This window comes from Scyliorhinus torazame, chromosome 3 (assembly GCF_047496885.1).
Source record: "Scyliorhinus torazame isolate Kashiwa2021f chromosome 3, sScyTor2.1, whole genome shotgun sequence".
Lineage (NCBI taxonomy): Eukaryota > Metazoa > Chordata > Chondrichthyes > Carcharhiniformes > Scyliorhinidae > Scyliorhinus > Scyliorhinus torazame.
In genome coordinates, this window is record NC_092709.1 from 302,416,375 (window position 1) to 302,432,726 (window position 16,352).

General features: G+C 46.7%; 1 protein-coding gene and 1 long non-coding RNA gene across 3 annotated transcripts in view; one reads left to right on the forward strand and one right to left on the reverse strand.

The window, feature by feature from the left end:
• The window catches only part of skor2 (SKI family transcriptional corepressor 2), a 55,985-nt gene extending 52,103 nt beyond the window's left edge, over positions 1-3,882 (forward strand). For both annotated transcript variants that reach the window (XM_072497451.1, XM_072497452.1), the window contains one exon: positions 3,003-3,882. The gene's annotated coding sequence lies outside the window, so the exon portion shown is untranslated. The remainder of the gene's footprint in view (positions 1-3,002) is intronic.
• Positions 3,883-14,362: 10,480 nt separating this feature from the next.
• LOC140409613 (uncharacterized) overlaps positions 14,363-16,352 on the reverse strand; it is a 6,842-nt gene continuing 4,852 nt past the window's right edge. The window contains exon 2 of the long non-coding RNA XR_011940428.1: positions 14,363-16,352. This exon is cut by the window's right edge and continues 719 nt beyond it. This is a non-coding gene — a long non-coding RNA (uncharacterized lncRNA).

Here is a 16,352-nt window from a genome sequence, read left to right on the forward strand (position 1 = left end):
TGATTCAGCCTAGCTCCATTGAAGTTGTTTAATTTCCCCAGTTAATCTTTCTTACTCTGGGTTTTTCTTTGTTCTTTTCTATAGTCAGCCTACAATGTATGATACAATGATCACTGTCCCCTAAATGTTCTCCTATTCATTTCCCGCTATTCCGAGTGTCAGTGGGGAACACATCTCTGCTAACGCCGTGATCGGCATAGCCATTTCACGCTCAAATGAGCTCTTTCAGTGCGTCGGTGCAGACCCGATGAGCCAAATGGCTTCCTTCTGCACTGTAAATTCTATAATTCTATGTCCCAGGGCGGGGAGAGTTGGGTACACTGGGCGAGATTCTCCGACCCCCCCGTCGGGTCGGAGAATCGCCGGGGGCTGGCGTGAATCCCGCCCCCGCCGGTTGCCGAATTCTCTGGCACCGGATATTCGGGCGGGGGCGGGAATCGCGCCGCACCGGTTGGCGGGCCCTCCCCCCCCCCCCCCCGCGATTCTCCGGGACAAGGCGGCGCGGGCGGGCTCCGGGGTCCTGAGGGGGGTGTGGGGCCATCTGGCCCCTGGGGGTGCCCACACGGTGGCCTGGCCCGCGATCGGGGCCCACCGATCCGCGGGCGGGCCTGTGCCATGGGGGCACTCTTTCCCTTCCGCCTTCACCACGGTCTCCACCATGGCGGAGGCGGAAGAGACTCCCTCCACTGCGCATGCGCGGGAATGCCGTCAGCAGCCACTAACGCTCCCGCGCATGCGCCGCCCGGAGATGTCATTTCCGCGCCAGCTGGCGGGGCATCAAAGGCCTTTTCCGCCAGCTGGCGGGGCGGAAATTCGTCCGGCGGGGGCCTAGCCCCTTAAGGTTGGGGCTCGGCCCCCCAAGATGCGGAGCATTCCGCACCTTTGGGGCGGCGCGATGCCCGACTGATTTGCGCCGTTTTGGGCGCCAGTCGGCGGACATCGCGCCGATACCGGAGAATTTCGCCCCCTTTTTTTGTTCCTCAGCTCTAACCAAATACTTTCTGCCCTTGACCAATCTGGGGCATTCTCTTTCTCCAACACTCCACTCCCTCCTTAATCAATACCCCCCCCCCCCCCCCCCCCCGCCCCCCACCACCACCACCACCACCACCAGCCTTTCTTTCTTTGCTATTGTTCCTAAACACCTTGTATCCAGGGCCATTTAATTCTCAGTCCTGCCCCTCTTTGAATCAGATCTGTGTTACAGCCATAACATCATATTACCCCAGTGCAATCTGCGCCTGCAACTCACCAGTCTTATTAATCACAATCTGTGCATTCACATGATTGCACAGTAACCCACAATTAGACTCTTCTACTTTTTCCTTTATTCTGGCCCCATCTATTAACTTCCTACTCCCAATCTACTGCTATCTATCTTTTTTAATATTCTATGCACCTTGGTATTCCTCTCTAATATCATCTTCTGGTTTCCACACCCTAAACCTCCCCAACAGCACAAGCAAAACCCACCAGGAACTGTGTCTAGCACTTTGTAGGTGATTCCATCAGACCTGTACAGGTCCCATCTCCTCCAGAGCCAGACTTAATGTCCCAGGAATCTAAAACCCTCCTTCCTGCACCACCTTTCCAGCCATGCATCGTCTGTCTTCTCCTTACATTTCTGTACTCGTATGCGTGTGGCTCTGGGATTAATTGGATGATTATTACTTTTTAAGTCCTGCTTGCTAATTTTCTACCTAGTCCCTTAAAGTCAGATTGCAGGGCAAGTTCCTGCTTTCTTCCTATGGCACTAATACCTATGTGGATCATCACTGCTGGCTGTTCATCCTATTCCCTCAGAATCACTGACATCCTTGACCCTGGCATCAGGGAGGCAACACATCACACTGGATTCACGTCTGCAACCACAGAAAAGCCTGTCTGCTCCCCTAACTATTAAATCACCTATCAGCTCTTCCATTCCTCTTTGCACCTCCCTGTACAGCTGAGCCATGGTGCCATGGACCTGTCTCTGGCTGCGCTCCCCATCCCTAATTGCCCTTGAAAAGATGGTGAACTTCCTTCCTGAATGGCTGCCGTCCATGTGGTTTAGGTACACCCACAGTGCTGTTAGGGAAAGATTTCCAGATTTTGACCCAGTGACAGTGAAGGAACAGCAAAACATTTCCAAGTCAGAATGGTGAGTGACTTGGAGGGGAACTTGCAGGTGGTGGTGTTCCCAGGTATCTGCAACCTTTGTCCTTCTAGATGGTAGTGGCCATAGGTTTGGAAGGTGCTGTCTAAGGAGCTTTGGTGAGTTCCTGCAGTGCAGGTCACACTTTCCTTTTATTCCCGCATACCTGCATATGTGGGGTGACCACATGTATAAATACGCTATACATGTACCTCTCAACCTCATGGATGTGACACAGTGATGCCAGCTGCTGCTCAAGTTCCATACCCCAGAGTACAAGCTGCTGCAACTAATGACATGTCCTGCACAAATGGATATCCAGACATGGGAAGTGTTCTGGTGTTCCCACATAGCACAGGATATGCACTTTTGAGCAGCACTGACATTTCTCTATTTATTAACTGATAATCTCATTATTTGGATTAAACCGTACTCCCGGTATTAAAGCTTACCAATATGGTTAAAGCTTTAATAAAGTTTAATTATGTTTTGAAATTCACTGACTGAATGCTCCCTGGGAACTGCAGTGCCAGCAGTGGCCACTGGGACGAAAGATTTGCCAGCCCTCCGACTGGCTGGGACTTCTGGGAGGCAGGACCTCCGCCCTTAATATGACAAAAGCCCCAATGGCCTTCAGTAAATTGCCTGATGGCCACAGAATCAGGTCAGGGCTCCTGGAAATGACAATGGTGGGGTTGCCCCCAGCTTTCCAGCTTGCTGTTGGGACCACCGCTACTTGCATTAAATTCAGCCTGATCTGCTCCTTCACTCAGCTCAATGAATGCTTCTTGTTCCATTCTTTCTGATGTCATTCTAAAGTAGTTTTGCTGTACACTATATTTATTGGGTTTTCTTCATTACACAGAAAGGTATGACCAAGTGCACGTCATTTGTAGGATATAATCGCAGAGCAAAGTTCCATCGCTAACCTTGAGCATCAGGAGAAAGATCAAGCAAAGGACTGAAGACCAGGCATAATCTGAAACTCTGGATATTCAAACTCAACAAAAGTTAATACAGAAACCAATGATTTCCCAAGACACGTTAAAATTAGTACAAACTTTATTAGTAGCATAAAGAACCACTTGTTAACTGGCTTCTTAAATTGGTGGTGCTTACATTTAGATATTTTTGTCATATAAAGAAGGTTATGAGCCCACTTTAAGACGATTGGTGTGTCCTTTTCAAAGGCACTAGTGATCTCATCTTAAGAAGATTATTGAGAACATTTTACAGAAGATTGCTAAAGCCCCTCTTCAGAAGATTGATGGGCCCTCTTTGAGGGGGGTTAGTGTACCCACTTTAAAGAGGTTGGTAAGCCTATGTAAAGTCTGTGAATACAATGGATTCATGAACAGCAATGTGCGTGTATGTGTGTGTGCGCATGCACATGTGTGTGGACTTCAGGAAGACCATTGGTTGACTCACTGAATGATTCTCTGGAAGAAATACTACAAATTCAACTCTGGATTTGTAGACTTGAATTACATTAGGCTCAAGAAGGAAGGCGGCGATTTAAACACTGAGGTTCCAGCAGTGGATTGGAAACAACACCACTAATCTAACCCTTCTCTTGCTTTTGCCTGCTTAATTTATTAATGGTTAAATAAGAGTATCCTCTATCACTTGAAATATTTTGGCTTTAAATATTGGGTGTATTTAATATTGCTGTTATTATTAAAATGTATTTAAATCCTCTTTGAGCAACTCCTTAATTCGTTAGTTCTGTAAATACAAATTGTCATTACGGCAATGAAGGCAAATGGATTGTCTTGGGATATGGGAGTAAAATATGTCAGTAAATCTTTGTCTGGGTATTAACAAAAATATACGCGCCAGCTGTGGACATAATCACAAAATAAAAGTCGCCAATCCTATACTTGCAGTTCAGAAAATACTGATTTCCCAACTCCTCAGCTCTCAGCTGGTGCTGAATTTAACTTAGTGAAGATTTCATTTCTCAATTTTATCTCCTTCTCACTGAAGGCAAATATCTCCACCTAGTCCACAGATTCCACTGGCCTCCAGTAATGTACTCCTGTCAGTACATTACCTATGAACATAGAACATAGAACATTACAGCGCAGTACAGGCCCTTCATCCCTCGATGTTGCGCCGAGGAGGCCTTTTGGCCCTTCGATGGGTAGATCCTCACCAGATGCCTTACACAAGAGCACAAGAGAATTTCCTCCAAGGTCAATGGGTGGCATTCAGGAATTCCAGCTAATTCCTTCTTTCCTTTTACTGCTAGTGAATAGAATAGGATTCTATTCTGGGCATTCAGTGTCAGCATCCAGCAATCTGAGGTCAAGCCCATTGTAATTAGATACAGAGTAAAACTTGTTCTTCTACACCCAAAGCAATGTTCCTTGGCTCCAATTTTAGAAAACTGCCATCGTTGAGATAGTTTTCCATTTCCCACGCAACTGATTCTGATTTAATGAAATTGACAGTTTAAACCTGAGGCAAAGTATGTATTCAGTGTCCCTGCCACTGCATATCACTTTGTTTGAGTTTATTCTCTGATCCCCATTTTAATTCTTCTATTGTTAATTTGGCCAGTTACAACACAGAAGAAGGCCGTTCGTCACAGCGTGTCTAATCGAGCAATTCAGCTGGTATCACTCTCCACCCTTACTCTGTAACCCGCAATCTTTTTACCTTTGTGTAACTTCACCTATTCCATTTTGAAAGTCTCTATTGAATTGGCTTCCACCATTCTATCAGATCTTGGGCTTTCGCATCATAACCACTTGCAGTGTTAAAAAAGATTTCCTCAGGCAGTATTTGGTGCATTTGTCACCTTCAGTCAGTGCCCTCTGGTCCTTGGCCATTCTGCCAAGGGGAACCATTTCACCCTCTCAACAATAGTTAGAACCCTCATAATTGTGAACACCCGTATCAGATTTCCTCTCAACCTTCTTTACTGCAAGGGCGACAACCCCAGCTTACACGAACATATATGAATTAGGAACAGGAGAAGGCTGTTCAGTCTCTCAGGCCTGCTCCACCATTCAGTAAACTCATAGCTGATCTGATTGTGGCCTCAGCTACACTTTGCTTCCTACCCTCTATACCCCATGGCTTCCTTGTCAATCTCAGCATTAAAAATATTAAATGACTTTGTCTCCTCCAAAGAGGAGGGAGAGTTCTACAGACTCACAATCTCCTGAGCGAAAAATGTTTTCCTCATCTCTGTCTTAAAAGGGAGATCCCGTGCTTTAAACTGTGTTGGAGGGCGAGATTCAGTGGGCTCGTCGTGCCCGACTTGGTGTTGGGATGAGACCATTGAATCTGGTGAGAGGCGTCTCGCGAGGTTTGCGAGGCTCGAAACGTCTTGTGAGATCCAACAAAATCTCACGAGTCATCATGATTTGGAACTCGTCCTCACCGGGCGTGAACCAGATCAGCATATTTAAATGACCCAGACCATTGGAGACCCCCGGGTGGTCTGGTATAGGGCAGGGTTGTGCCTTTGCACTCTCCTGGCACCCGGACGCCTTGGTACCACCAGCCTGGCACATTGGCCCTGCCATCCTGGTAGCGCCACCCAGTCTCCTGGAACAAGACCTCATCCCAGTGGAGCAGGAGAGCACACATCGCCAGTGGCCATCCAGGGCGCTATCACTGCAGGACCGCTCCCACCCCCTCACCAATCACGTTCACCATCCTCATGCCCAGGACTCTAGCCCTCATCATGTTGTGTACCTGCTTCACCTCCTCCCAAGTTTTGCATCATTTGCAAATTTTACAATAAGTCCCGTACAATAAGTCTAGGTCACTAATGGGTATAAGAACTTAAGAACTAGGTGCAGGAGTAGGCCATCTGGCCCCTTGTGCCTGCTCCACCATTCAATAAGATCATGGCTGATCTTTTTTGTGTTCTTAGCTCCACTTACCTGCCCACTGACCATAACCTTTTATTCCTATACTGTACAAAAATCTATCTGTTGATATTCGATGTCTAGCAAGGAATCTACCAAACGACTTGTGACTTGTCCCAGATAGAATCTTTATTAAATCACATGTGGTACGATAGCGATCTGTTCCAGAGCAAGTTATCATGGAGTTTCTTTGTTCTCCTCTGGAACTATCCCTAAGCATGACTGTCCTCTTGTACATCTTATAACCATCTGCAGATCACCGGATGTGCCCACACTTATATCTGAGTGCCTTGTCACATGATCCCTGTCTCGAGACCACATAGTGGGTCTGTACCACCACCTGCTGTTGGAGGTCGCACCACCAGCCATCTACAATATTGCTTACAGGCATGTCACCACACTATCTATCTTTGCCTTAAAAACATTTAACAGGGTAGCCTCAACTGCTTCACTGGGCAACAAATTCCACAGATTTACAACCTTTTGGGCGAAGAAGTTCCTCCTCAACTCAGTCCTAAATATGCTCTCCCTCCTTTTGAGGCTACGCCCTCTAGATCTAGTTTCACCCACCAGTGTAAACAACCTCCTTGCTTCTATCTATTCCCTTCATAATTCTATATGTTTCTATAAGATACCCACTCATTCTTCTCTATTCCAATGAGTATAGTCCCATTCTACTTAGTCTCTCCTCATAAGCTAAAGCTCTCAACTCCAGAATCAACTTAGTGAATCTCCTCTGCACACCCTCCAGTGCCAGTACATTCTTTCTCAAAATAAGGAGGCCAAAACTGTACACAGTACTCCAGTTGTGGCCTCACCAGCACCCTAAATAGTTGCAACATAACGTCACTGATTTTAGACTCCATCCTACTGGCAATGAAGGATAAAATTCCATTTGCCTTCTTAATTACTTGCTACACCTGCAAATCAACCTTTTGCGATTCATGCACAAGGACACCCAGGTCCCTCTGCACAGCAGCATGCTGCAATTTTGTACCATTCAAATAATAGTCCATTTTGCTGTTAATCCTACCAAAATAAATGACCCCACATTTATCAACATTGAGCTCCACTCACTTAAACTATCTATATCCCTCTGCAGACTTTCAGTGTCCTCTGCACACTTGGCTTACCACTCATCTTAGTGTCATCTTAGTGTCATCTGCGAACTTTGACACATTACACGGTCCCCAACTCCAGATCATTTATGTAAATTGTGAACGATTGCAGACCCAACACTGATCCCTGAGGCACACTACCAGCTACTGATCATCAACCAGAAAAACACCCATTTATCTCCACTCTTTGCTTTCTGTCAGTTAACTAATCCTCTATCCATGCTAATAGATTACCTGTAAAGCCATGACCTTCATCTTATGAGCAGCCTTTTGTGTGGCACTTTGTCGAATGCCTTCTGGAAATCCAGATACACCACATCCAACGGTTCTCCATTGTCCACCATGCTTGTAATGTTCTCAAAGAATTCCACTAAATTAGTCAAACGTGACCTGCCTTTCATGAACCCATGCTACGTCTGCCCAATGGGACAAATGTACTTTTTCTGAGCACTGTCTCTTTGAAAGTCCTGCACTGTTCCTCAATTGTCCCACCACAAAGTCTTTCTCCCAATCTACCCGAGCCAACTACACCCTCAGCCCATTGTAGTCTCCTTTGTTTAAGCACAAGACACTGGTATTGGATTTTACCATCTCACACTCCATCTGTATTTTAAATTCAACCATACTATGATCGCTCCTTCCGAGAGGGTCTCTAACTATGAGTTCATTAATTATTACTGTCTCGTTACACAGGACCAGATCTAGGATAGCTTCCTCCCTCGTAGGTTCTATTACATCCTGTTCGAGAAAACTATCACGGATACATTCTATGAACTCCTCCTCAAGGCTGCCCTGACCGACCTGGTTTGTCCAATTGACATGTAGATTAAACCCCCCCACCCCCACTCGCCATGATAATTGCCATACCATTTTTACATGCGTCAGTCATTTCTTTGTTTATTGCACGTCCCACCAGGATGTTATTATTTGGTGGCCTATAGACTACGCCCATCAGTGACCTTTTCTCCTATTTCTAATTCCACCCAAATGGATTCAACCTTTTTCTCTATAGAACATATATCATCTCTCATTACCGCCTGATGCCATCCTTAAATCTCAGTGCTACACCACCTCCCTTACCTTCCTGTCTGTCCTCACGAATAGTCTGATATCCCTGGTATTTAACTCCCAGTCGTGGCCAGCCTGCAACCATGTCTCCGTAATGTCCATTAAATCATACTCATTTGTGCCGTCAACTAATTTATCTTGTTTTGAATGCTACAAGCATTTAGGTAAAGTGCCTTTATGCGAGTTTGAATACCTTCCTGTTGAATCGCAACACCTCCATTAATAATATCTCCTGAGTTCTTCTTCCCTTTATCTTTTTTCATAACTTTCGATTTAGTAGAACCCACTTCCCACGTGCTAACCTGTTGCCTTGCTTCCCATTAACCATTTTACTTCCCGTTGTGTTACCCTTCCCTTCTAGAAAATTTTGTATCTAGAGAAGCAGTGGTTCTGAAACCAATCTCATTGACCTGTGCCTTGTAGATGGCTTTGGTGAGTCAGGAGGTGCCCACCCCCCCCCCCCCCCCCAGCCCCCCCCCCCCCCCCCCACCCCCACTGTCCCATCCCCAGGATATTGATGGTGGGGGATTTCATGATGGTAATTTCAATGCTTATCAAAGGGAGGTGGTTTGACTTTCTCTTGCTGGGGGTGGCCATTGCTGAGCACTTGTGTAGCGTGAATGTGACACGTCACATAACTTCCCAAGCCTGAATGTTGTCCAGGTGCTGTTGCATGTGGATATAGACTGCTTCATTATTATAGGAAATGCAGACAGAATTGAACATTGCAACCATCAGCAATCATCTTCACTTTTCATCATACAGTGGAGGGTGTAAAAGGCACATGCAAAGTGTATGAATGATAAAGAAGAGATGCACAAAGTGAATAATAATGAGCAAAGGGAAGAGGAAATAATGCAATTATTAAGGCAAAGAAGAAATATCAAAGAAAATATCAGAATATATAAAGAAATAATGAACTATTCTACTGATGCACAATTCTGAAGGGGTCAGGGATGTTGGAAATGAGAGACTGGTAGGTATATATACACAAATCGGTGAGGGTGGTAGGGTAGGTTGAGAAAGCAATTAAAAAATAGCATTTGTGATCCTGGGTTTTATAAATAGACACATGAATGTGAAACTTACCACCTATGTCCCATCCGGAAAATGCCTGACCAATCAGGGTAGGAGGGCATGATGATACATCCATTCTATCAAAGGAAGAATTTCTATTTAAAGGGATGGTGGCAAGGGTTACAAAGGCACTTGGGATTTTGCGGGTGCAGCAGCTACAGGAATGGAGAGGAGACCTAGAGAGGTTGTCCCCCCCCCCCCCCCCCACCCCATCCCACCCCCCAGGTCTATGACTACTTGGTCCTGCTGTGGGATCTGAGGAGTTGCAACAAAGTGAGCTTTCCCAAAGGCGGGTGGAAGAGGACAGCTTCTCCAACCAAGCAGGTGAGTCCCTCCAACCAGAGACGGTGCACCAAGAGGATCCAGGACCTCGAGAGGGTGTGATAGGTGAGTGATGTAACATATTCAGTTGCTGAGCCCCATACTTTGACATGTCCAACATTCGCCACAAAAGCACTTCTCAAAACAACGCAACTTACAGCATCTCACAAACCCATATGAAGAACCAACATTCATCCTCACCTTTATCCTATCGCCCCTCTTGCACGTTGCCTCCCAGTCAACCTCTATACATGGTGTCCTTTCCTTCCCTCCACATGAGTGCTTAGGAGTGCTTGCAACTCTCTGTCTGTGAGGAGCATAGCAATAAATTCCAAGAGGACTTAGACACTGGTGTAATGGGTGGACAAGTGGCAAATTAAACTTAATGTCGAGAAATGTGAAGTGATTCATTTTGATAGGAAGAAGGAGGAGAGGCAATATAAAATTAAGGGCCCAATTCCAAGGTGAGCAGAGGAGCAAAGAAACCTGGAGGCATAAATGTATAGATCATTGAAGGTGGCAGGCAAGATTGAGGAAGTGGGTAAAAGTATACCGTTTCCTGGGGCTGGATTCTCGGCTCACTGACGCTGAAATTGCATTCAGCGACTGGGCGGAGAATCCATTTTGGCACCGAAATTGGGAGTGGCGCCGTTTTTTTAATTCTTTGCCCCCCGAAAATCGGCGTACTCATGGAGTACACCGTGCCGAGTATCCACCGCCTCAGGCCATTGCCTGAGGCCTACCCCGTGATGCTCCGTTGCCGGCCGGCCGAATTCTAGAGGGCATGGTTCTCTCATGGTCCCACCGTCCGGGATCCTTGCGAGGCAGCTGCGGACTCAGTCCGGGGCCGCCACAGTCAGGGGAGGGCCAATCGGCGGGCAGGGGGGGCTTCATTTGGGGCTGGGGGCAATGTGTGCAGGCTGTCTGGGGCGCGAGAGTGGCCGATGCGGGGCACTATTTTTCTGGTCCAGGTCCATGGGCTGAGTCCGCCATGGAGCAGGGCGCGCCCGCTGCAGGTTGCCACCGTGCGCATGCGCGGCCTCTGACCCGGAAGTGCTGGGGCCGTATCGGCAGCTAGAGCTGCGAGCTCTATGACAGTTGCCTGCTAGCCCCAGCAAAACGGGGAATCTGTGGCCTTTTGATGCCAGTTTCCCTGGCATAAAAGACCAGTTTTCCCGACGGCATGGGGACTTAGTCCCAAAAACAGAGAATCCAGCCCCTGATCTTTATAAATGGGGGCATAACATATAGAATCAAGAAAGTAAGGACTTGTAAAATACTGATTTGGCTTCAAGTGGAGTAATGTGTTCAATTCTGGGCCCCACATTTCAAGAATTATGTGAAGGCTTTAGAGTCAAGTTCAGAAAATATTCAGAGAATGATTCCAGACTTGAGGAACTATGTGGATGGATTGGAGAAGTGGGGGCTGTTCTCCTTGCAGAAAATTAGGAGGCATTTTGACAGAGGTTTCCAAACTTGTGATGGGTCCAGACAGAGTAGAAAGAGAGAAACTGTTCCTGTTGGCAGAAGGGTCAAGAAGCAGAGGGCATTGACTTGTAATTGGCGAAAGAAGCAAATGGTGACATGAGGGAAAGTTAGTTTTTTGCACACTATTGTAGCCACCTGGGTTGGCCACTTCCCGACTTAAAATGGAGATCCGCAAAGAATGCAGGGAAGTTCAGTCAAGCCAGGAAAAACAAGCAGGTGCAAAGTTTCCTGTGTATTAGAACTTGCAGAAACCCAGACAGCACTGAAACCAACAGCCATCTGCATATTGATGAGCGATCCCCGGGAACAATTGGAAACATTTAAGGTAAACAAGGCCAAGCTAGACTCCTCGGCGCCAGCAGGAGCCAAGACAAAGGAAGGCCAAAGGACACTTAGGAACCGCCCAGCAATCAGGGAACAGCTCCAGTATTGGAGAAATCGATCCAAGTGATCAGAACGGAGTCCAATCACTTGGAACCAGATACGGGGTCCGGCCAAAAGGGCGCGAAGCCCCTGGGGACTATACAGTCGAGTCCCTAAGTTCAATTTGTCCTTCTTGGCAGAGTCACTCAGCAGCTCGAAACAACTCTTGACAGTGACCTGCCTAGCCGCTACATCAACCAAGTAAGTCTTCAGTCAACGCACGCTATGAGATAGGCGCTCCTAGCTACCAGTCTATACCAGCTTTGATTCCTGCAGACTCAGAATCGAATGAAAAGCCATTTGTTCCCCTGACCTGGTGGGCCAGTTCCAAAGCTAAGTATAGGCCTTTTAGTGTTAGAGATAGTCTAGTAAGTAGAGTTTTATGCATGAGTAGTGATTGACTGTGTATAATAAATGTGTTTTGATTTGAAACGTACTAACTGGTGTATTGAGTTATTGATCAGCACTTGAACTTGAACCTCGTGGTGGTATCATAAAGATACCTGGCGACTCTAGAGCAAATGTTATAGAAACAGAGCAAATTAAATAAAGACACAACGAGCAACATTTAAGAGCCAACCAAAAGTTAGCAACACAATGTGGTTAGGATCTGGAATGGGGGTGTGGTGGAGGTAGACTACAGGGAAAAGGCATGGGAGTGGGACTGGGTGAGTTGCTCTTCCAGAGAGGTAGCAAGGACATGGCAGGCTGAATGGCCTCTTTCTGTGCTGTAATGATTCTATAAGTCAGGAATAGATTAAATACTCTCTATTGGCCTGGATGAGTGCAGATGCAACAACAATCAAAAAGATTGACACCAGTAATGGCAAAGCAGCCCGCTTGATTGGCACCCCATCCATTCCCTCCACCGCAAGGGGTATCAACAGTGGGCGCCATCTACAGGATGCAGTGCAGCAACTTGCCAAGCTTCCTTCACCAGCGCCTCCCAAACCTATGACCTCAACCACCCTGAAGAACAAGGGCAGCAAGTGCAGGGGAAGACCACGAGCTGCAAATCCCCTTGCAGGCCACATACCAATGGAATTATGCTGCCATTCCTTTATCATCACTTGGAATTCACACAAAATCTCGGAACTCACTTTTCTAACAGCAGTGGGTGGACCTACACCTCATGGACTCAGCAATCCCAAAAGGCATCATACTTCTATCAGCTGAAGGACAATTGGGAATAAGCAATAAATATTGGCCTTGCCAGCAACATCTACATCCTGTGAATGGAAAAAAATGTTAGATTCATAGAACATAGAACATACAGTGCAGGAGGCCATTCGGCCCATCGAGTCTGCACCGACCCACGTAATCCCTCACTTCCACCCTATCCCCGTAACCCAATAACCCCTCCTAACCTTTTTGGTCACTAAGGGCAATTTAGCATGGCCAATCCACCTAACCTGCAAGTCTTTGGACTGTGGGAGGAAACCGGAGCACCGGGAGGAAACACACGCAGACACGGGGAGAGCGTGCAGACTCCGCACAGACAGTGACCCAGTGGGGAATCGAACCTGGGACCCTGGCGCTGTGTAGCCACAGTGCTATCCACTTGTGCTACCATGCTGCGGTATTTTATCCTCAATTTTATCCTCACCTCTGTTTTACTATGGTATCTCATTCATGTTTGTATTTTTAGTGGAACAGTATTTCCCTTTAACTCTATTGATCGCTGCTTTAAATATTACCCACTGTTGTCCTATGCATTCCTCTCCATTTCACCTTCTTTCCATCTCCCCTTGACATTCAATGACATTATCATCACTGAATTCCCCACTCTCAACATCTGGGAGTTACACTGACCAGAAATTGAACTGGACTAGCCACATAAATACTATGGCTACCCGAGCAGGTCAGAGGCTAGGAATTTTGCAGTAACTAGCCTCCTGACTGCCCAAAGCTTGTCCACAATCTACAAAACACAAAACAGGAGAATGATAAAAGATTGTCCATTTGCCTGGATGTGTACAGCTCCAACAGCACTCAAGAAACTCAACACCACCAAGGAGGGGGCAGCCTGCTTGATTGGCACCCCATCCACCACCTTCACCTATCCCTCCACCACTGACACACAGTGGCAGCTGCGTACACCTTCTACAAGATGCACTGCTGCGAGGCTCCTTTGACAGCACCTTCCAAACCCATGACCTCTACTACCTGGAAGGACAAGAGCAGCAGATACCTGGGAACACCACCACCTGCAGGTTCTCCTCCAAACCACTCACCATCCTGACTTGAAAATATGTTCCTGTTCCTTCAGTGTCACTGGAAATTCCTCCCTAACAGCACTGTGGATGTACCTACACTTTGTGGACTCCAGTTGTTCAAGAAGGGAGGTCACCACCACCTTCTCAGTGCCACTTACATCATATCTCCTCCTCAGGTAAGCTTCTTAAATATTGAGTCAGTTGGAACTTGTACATACACTATAAAAACTCCATTGCCTTTCACTCTTCTCCACTCCACTTGGGAATGGTCAATGTCTGGGAATAGTTGCTATTTGGCAACAGCACTTCGCCATTCACTATGATCATGGCTGATCATCCAACTCAATAGCCTAATCCTGCTTTCCCTCCCATATCCTTTGATCCCCTTCACCCTAAGTGCTATATCTAACTGCTTCTTGAAAGCGTACAATGTTTAGCAATGCTGCCTCACGGCGGCGAGGTCCCAGGTTTGATCCCGGCTCTGGGTCATTCGCCGTGTGAAGTTTGCACATTTTTCCCGTGGTTTTCGTCCCCACAAACCAAAGATATGCAAGGTAGGTGGATCGGCCACGCTAAATTGCCCCTGTGAGAAACACCGCTCACGTAATAAAAGATTTACACTTAGTCAAATTCTGAAGAAGTATTTATTATCGATCTTGCAAGAGCGGGTGCCTCCAGTAAGCAATAGCAGACACAAAGAATTCACACAGCATCACTTTGTTATATACAATCCATGAAAATACAATCCGTGGGAAACCATCCCTGAGAAACACATCCCACAAACTATAGAAAGGGCAGTTCCCTTATCAGTGATCCCTTATTTGGTCTCCCCCTTGCATAGTGATTTCTATCCGCTCCTGGTACATCCTTGGACCGGCAGTTAAAGATAAGAATGAGGCCCTTTGCTTGCACCTGCTATCTCCCCTTGCTTAGCAAGTTCTGTTATTGTACATCCCGTTCTTCCCCGAAGGTCATCCTGGTACATCGTTATAATAATTCGCTCACTATAGCTTACTCAGAACTTGACATGTTAATTTTCCCATCATGCTTCATTGTTGACATCTTAATTGTGAACCAGAGTATATACATGTAAAAACAACACAGAATGTTCATTTCTCACAAATCCCCATTTTTTTCTTTTTACTGTTGTTGCTTTTTACACTTCGTAGCCTCTTCTAACCTACCCCAAAATTGTCCAACATCCTCTCAACTTCCCTTTCTATGGGGCCGTCCTCTCTTTCTAGTAGGCAAATTGTATCCTGGCCTCCTTTACCCAGGGGTAATGGCATCTGCTTGGTCAAGGCTGTTTCGATGAGCCTCTGCACCAAGCCTCTTACACACGGATGATGCAGCAGCCTATTGCCGCCAATGCTCCTATCTCCACGATGATGGAGGTGAGGATGGATACAATTAACCCTTTCCATTTCCCAAACATTGATTCAAGCCACCCAGTCATGGATGAGTCTGCCCCATAGTTGTCTGCCATTTCCTCAGCCAGAGTGGTTAACCCTTGTAGCGCACGGGTAATCGATCCGTCGGGTGCCGTGTTGTTGGGGATAAACGTGCCACACTGTCCTTTGAGCATAACGCATACACCCCCTTTCTCTGCCAAAATCATATCCAGAGCCAATCTATTCTCCCAGGCCATTCTACTGGTTGCGTCCAGTTGTTCTGCTATGCCCTTCACGGCGTCCCTGGTATAATTGATGAACCTCTGTTGATTATAGTATATATAGTTTATCCAATCCACATTTTTATTGATCGTAACCCACCAGAAGAGGGACTCGAACCCAGCTGCAATCTGATTTCGGGCTTTGAACTCATCCGGTACTCCTCTGGGAATGCCAACGGAGTCCAGGTAAATCCTGTCATCAAATGAGGTAGGTATGCCCCGTTTAGATCGTTCCCCTTTTACACTCCCCCTCTCCTCTTGTCTTTCATAGGCTATACTGAACGGAATGGCGAGCTGAACTAATGCGCATGTCCCTTTCCATTGGGGGGGGTAGAGTGGGTCTTAGAATCTTTCCTCCGCAATTCCACCATATATCCGCACGTGGTATTTTTAGTGGAGTAATTGCCCTGGGTGGTCTCGTTCTTAGTCTCAATACAAGTCTTGAGGTCTCCCATATCTTTACTTAGCCCCGTATCAGAACGACTTATACACGATTTGTGATGCGTCACGGTAACCAAGAAGGAGGGAGGGTTTGCTGACAGTTCCTTATTAACAGGAGGAAACATCAGAGATAGGGCAGTGCAGGTCTTGTTGCCCCAGGCTGTCGCACCTTGGTACAGGGCCATCATACATTCCATGCTCCCTCTATTTTCTGTCCACCCCAGTGGAAAGGGCTCCATATGGGCCTGTGGTCTACCTGATGCGCAAGCATAACAATTGTCTTTCTTCAGCGTCTGGGCCGAATACCTCACCCACTCAATCCACGCATTCTGTTCCTCATAGCCGGTCTCTATCTCAAAGGCTTGCTCTAAATCTTTTACTTCAATTATTTTGACTCCCTGTTCTTTCGCCGCCTTGTCGCCCCTAGTGTCATTTGTGGGAATTGCTCCCTGGTCTAATAAAATACGGAAGCAGCATTCAGTCTTGCCATTTCTCATGATTACCCCG